This window comes from Fukomys damarensis, unplaced genomic scaffold (genome assembly GCF_012274545.1).
Source record: "Fukomys damarensis isolate Sample0158 unplaced genomic scaffold, DMR_v1.0_HiC HiC_scaffold_7, whole genome shotgun sequence".
Lineage (NCBI taxonomy): Eukaryota > Metazoa > Chordata > Mammalia > Rodentia > Bathyergidae > Fukomys > Fukomys damarensis.
The window spans coordinates 13,288,527-13,294,526 of record NW_022900919.1 but is presented as its reverse complement, the minus strand read 5'-3'; positions in this window follow the sequence as shown (position 1 = coordinate 13,294,526).

Below are 6,000 nucleotides of genomic sequence, written 5' to 3'. Positions count from 1 at the left end.
TTCTCTTACTGCTTGTAGTATTTTGTTCTTTTGTTGGGTTTCTGGGATCTTGATTATTATATGTGTAAGTGTAGATTTTTTGTTTGATTGTAGCTAGTTGGGGTCCTATATGCCTCAGTTATCTGAATGTCAAATTCTTCCCCTCTGTTTGGAAAGTTTTCTGTCATTAATTTTGCGAACAGCTTTTTAAAGTCATTTTTGTTTTCTCCTGCTACTTCGTGGATTCCTATCAGTCTTATGTTATTCTTCTTTGCATCATCTAGGAGTTTTGGATTGATTTCTCATGATCCCTTAGTATTTTTAAGAGACCTCTTTTCATGGTCATTGACTGCAATCTTATCTTCTATATCTGAGAGTCTATCTTCACATTCTTTTATTCTGTTGTGTACACTTTCAATGGAGTGTTTAATCTCCTGCATATCTGTTTGAATCTGTTTTATGGATTTCATTTCTTTCCTATGTTGGGCATTTATTTTTTCCATTTCTTTCTTATGCTGGGCCTTCATGGCTCCTATTGTGGTCCTGAGCTCATCTATTTTTTTGTCAGTTTCTGCTCTAGAGTCTCGAATCATGACTTCCATTTTGCTCACTATCTCTATGGTTATCTGGGAAATTATTTCTGTTTTGAATTTTTCTAGAGCCTGATTGATCTGTTTTGTTACTTCCTGTGCTTTGAGTTCAGGGTGTCCTGGTGGTTCACTATCAGCCTTTTCATCCTCATTTGCCCTACTGTTTGCCATTGGTGAACTGGAAGACTGTCTTTGTGTCTTGCTTAAGTGTTTTCTCATTTTTATTTTTGTTGTTGGACTGTTCTTGGTTTAATCTCTGGGTTATCACTCAAATCTTCCTGATATAGTTGCGCCCTAGCTTCTGGGTCTCTAACGACCCACACACATTCTCATCTTCATAATTCAGAGAAAATAGCTCATCAAATCAACTGCACTGCTTTATCCCAACTGATTCAATCAGCAACACATTAAGATCAAGCACAACTTGGAAACTGACCACCTGTGGTAGTCACTAGTATATCACCCTTAAATCATTTGAATTAAATTGAAATCAAGAAGCAGTCCAGAACATGTCTGCAGTGAACAAAATTTCACTATAGTGTATTTACCATTTAATGGTTCAGACAGAGCAAGGTTTCAAGACCCCTGGTCTCAATTAGCTGATGACTGAACCACATTACGCTGACTGACCTTGGCTGCAAGGCCCAGATTGAGTTCCCCAACCTTCTGAATGGTTGAACTCCACACCATTCTACTACAGGTTTCCCACACCCTTTCTTTAAAGATGTTCAAAGTTGGGAACTCAGAAAAATACCCTTGATGACCACCTCTGCCTCTGCAGAATGGGTCCAAAGACTTGCACAGTCAGGAGGTCTGAGAGTGCACATGCGTAGGCGGGGGTGTAAGGGGAGTTATGGGGGTTCAGGGGTGCCCACATGGCTACCTTCCTGGCATTGGAACAATGGCGGCTGGGGCGTGAGAAGGCCTGGCTCTATCAACTGTTTATTCATGGAGGTAAAAAAAAATAAATGGATAAGGTAATATTCTCATAAGTCAGACTTCAGAGGATGTTAATGTCATTCACTCAACAAGTACTTTTTTGAAAGTGTTCTTTGTGCCAGATACTGGGCTGGGTGCTGGGGAAACCATGCACATAAGACCAGAGACAGTGAGGAAGAGAGAACAGTGAAAAAGAAATTATAATACAGAGTGATAATCATGGTGATGGGGTGACTAACAGGTTTCTTGGGAGCACAGAGCTTTTATCTCTTTGCTGTTAGCCATTGCATGGCTGGGTTGGATGGGGATTTTAGAGCGAAAACCCTGCATAAAAGAGAGAAATATCATCTAGTTAGGCTAGAATGATGGTTTAATGTGTCACTAGGAGCCCACATTAGACTGGCACTGGATTCAGGTGGCCAGAAGGATCCTAAAAGCTTAAGTTTTTAGAATCAGGGAGTGTTGTAGCAATTCTGACTCTGTGCCTTGTTTCAGTAGAATGTGATTAAGAAAGAATAATGTGAAAATAGTTTTTCAAAGACAAAAGTGCTAGACAGATGTGGAGAGTTGTTGCCTATTGTTTGCTCTGGGGTCTCTGATTGAGTCTAAACTATCTCCACGCCTGAGCTTCAGGCTGGGCAGGCTCAATGGGCTGCTGGGGTGACTCACTGGGGGTCTGTTTGTATAAGAGTCTCCCACATAAGAACTTATTTCAAGGAAGGAAAGAGTTGGGCACAGCACCCCTTATAGATGAAGGGTGGGGGACATGGTGGTGTGAGCTTTGATGGGTGATTAACATCTGAGTTAGACTCCTGCTCAGCACCCAAAAGAGAACTCTTGTCTTGGTCATAGCAGAAAAAAACCTTCAAATAAAATGTCATGGTATTCTACCAAAAAAAAAAAAAAATCTGAGACAAGGTAAGCCAGTACTGCTGTACCAATGTGTAAAGGCAAAGAGAAAAGATTTCCCCCAAACCTCAGTGGAGCTGGGACACTGTAGGGGCTCCCTTGGATGCACTGGTGGGAGATCATGGAGGTAGCAATGATATTCAGTGAGATTCTGCATCCTGTGCAAGAAAGTAGCTGGGAGTTTTGAGCACCAGAGGTGGAGGGCATAGTGAGGTGGTGTGTGGCAAGTACAGGGAACATGGTGGCAGAGCTTGTTGGGTGACAGCAGCAGTGGTCACTGGCACAGATGTGAATTTCATGGGGACCTAGTGGTGATGTTCCATGGCTGCTGATGTCTATGTCTGTGAAGATGTGGGAGACAGCCCCTGAGACCTCAGGACACTCCTAGAAACACTCAGTGATAAAGGAGAGGCTTTGGAATGCAGTTCCTTATATGAGTGGGAGGAAGCAAGAGCTAGTGGAGTATGGATGGAACCCTACTTTTTATATATGCTCTTGGTGGGCAGCCTCACCAGGAACTCAGACCAATTTTCCTCCTTCTCTGGTACATCCTTTATAATTATTTTCACATCTTAGATTTAATATTTCCATATAAAAGGGTTTTTCTCTTGTTATTGTCCTGTAGCTGCAAGGCAAACTTTTTCTTTTATTCACTTATGATGTCAAGATGGTGACTTTGGGAACATTAAAAAGTGATGCCCCCTTTCAGAAACCTTTGTCACCTCTACTCTGAGTTTTTCTTGTTGTCTGCATGCATGTCCCAGGGTGTCACAATTTGACTTAGTAGAAAATGATAGTTGTCAACTCCCTTTAGAGATCCTTGGATAAAGTTACTGATAAACCTGTTTTTGTTTCCCTGTAATTATGATGCCATCAGGTCTTTGAGGAGAAAAGGTCCTGTCATTGCAGGTTGGATACTATGGACTTATACATAGTCATTTCATCCTTCTGCCTATCAATCCTGTAATACTTCTTTTCCTTTCTTTCTCTCCATCAGTGTTCATTATTAATTTTGCTACCTTCGGCTGATCTCTTTTCCCATAATTTCTTGTTTGAATCACTCTCATCACCAAAGATTTCAGATTTATAATGCTTTTTCATCTTGGTATTACTAAATTTCTCTTTCATTCCTTTAAATGTAGTGTGTAATCTGTTCTTCGATTACATTTGTGCATAACAGTTCATCAAAAAATGAGGTGAATCACCATGCACTTTCACCATCTCCATCAAAAAGCAAAAATAACCATGGTTCTATTCACAAAAGCTAAGATACAGAATCAGCCTTATTGCCTGACAACAGATGAAGGCATGATATTTATATGACAATAGAGTATTATTCAGGCATAAAGAAGAATAGGATTCTGTCATTTGCAACAAAATTGATGGAACTGGAGGATATTACGTGAAGTGAAATAAAGCAGATACAGGAAAAAAAAGCAGCGTGTTTTCTCTCTTAGGCAGAAGTTAAAATAAGTCAACACAAAAGTAAAGCTCAGGATGAGTATCGGGGGGAAGGTTGGAAAATATGGTTGGAGTCAATACTGTCCATTGTATATGTGCATGGAAACATTACACAGACCCTACTAATATGTACAACTAATATGTGTTAATAAAAAGTGGAAATAACCACACCTGGCTCTTGGACTCAAGTGAGACAAATGTGAATCTCAGAAGAAAAGAGTGGAGGGAAGATTTCCAATGGGAGAATATCTGAATTTCCCCAGCTGGCTGACAGCTCTGAATCTCTAGTTGGAAGAGCTACAAAATACAGATTTTTGTGACAGCAAGGGAAATTCAGAAAGTTTCTAACGGGGAAAAAAATGAGTTCATTTAGCTTGACAATTATTTGCAATTTATTACAGTGGGTTTGATTATAATAGTAAGTGAGTGAAAATGTATGAGATAAACAGCCCTTTCAAAGCCCTGGGAGTGTGCATGAGATATTTTTCATTCTGCTGAGTTACTGATATTAGACATTCAAATCACTCTTCTCCACATTCATTATGTGGGGCTTGAAAAGATTCATATAATCCTAACCTGCTGTGTTCCTCACTTGCTAATCTATTCCAACACCAGTGGAATATTAATGACCACAGAGCCATGACACTTTCCATAACCTCTGCTATTTGCGCTGTGACAAAATTAAGTGCAGTCTGCATCTAATTACTCCGTGCTGGACTTCAGCAGGAAAGAATTCAATTTTATGAAATAACAAATTTGGGGTAATTCTGTGCATAATAAATGCACATTTGTTCCATTCATTGGCCATCTTCAGGGTGCTAAGTATTTCTTCCCATTGTCTAAAGGAATGTTACACTTTAAGGTCACTCTTCACACAGCCTTAATTAACAGCAAGGAAAAAGTAATTTGCATTGCAGATGTTTCTGTTTTTGGCTTTAAGGTCACTTTTTTGCATTAAGTATTAAGGTCACAGACCATCCTTAGACCAAAGCAATGTTTTCCTGAGATATTTTTCTTGACCCACTTCCTTAGATTAAATTGCATGCTGGTAAAAGGTGGTGTATTTTCTTTTTTGTTAGACAGAAAAAATTATCAAACTGTTTTAGTGTCAGGGCTTAAAACACAATACATAGATGACAGAGGACAACTTTGCTTTCACTCTAGAACATACCTCTATAATAATGACCATTAGCCATGGGGGAACCAGCTGGTTTCTTACAGATATTCATGTGGTAAGCAACATAAGAATAAAGAAACTCTGTCTCTGGCTCACAGATGTTATTATTATTATTTTTTTTTATTGAGTTTATTGGTACATTTAGGGATACAGTGCAGTTACATTCATTGTTGGGATCATGTACCTTTACATGGCAAGTCTTGATTCTCATTTTTTTCCCCTTACCTCTGCCCTCCCTTCACCCCCTCCTCCCCTCCCCATCTACAAACACTTTATTTTCATCTTTTCATTCTCTCACATTTTTTTCTTTTCCCTTTTTGTTCTTCCCCTACGTATCACTCCTTCCCTACATCTTTAGCTCCTTTCCTCCCATTTCTAAATGTCAGTAATCTTATTAGAATCTTATGCATTGTTGCAGAATATTCACACCAGGGAAACTATTCGGTATTTACACATGTGGGACTTATTTATTTCACTTAGGAGTATATCTTCAATATGTATCCATTTTCCTATGAATGAATCTATTCTCTCGCTCTTTATGGCTGAGTAATATTCCATTTTATAGAAAAACCACAACTTCTTTATCCAGTTTCCAACGGATGGGCAAATAGGTTGTTTCCAAGATTTAGCTATTACAAACTGTGCCGCTATAAACATGGGTGCACATACTTCTCTGTGATATGATTCTTTTAGTTCTCTTGGAAAGATACCCAACAGAGGGATGGCTGGGTCAAATGGAACCTCCAGTCCAAGCTCTTTGAGGTATCTCCATATTGATTTCCATAGTGGTTGCACTAGTCTGCACTCCCACCAACAATGGAGGAGGGTTCCTTTCTCCCCACAACCCCGCCAACATTTGTTATTGTGTGATTTCTTGATAGCAGCCATTCTTTGTGGGGTGAGGTGGAATCTCAGTGTTGTTTTCATCTGCATCTCTCGAATGAC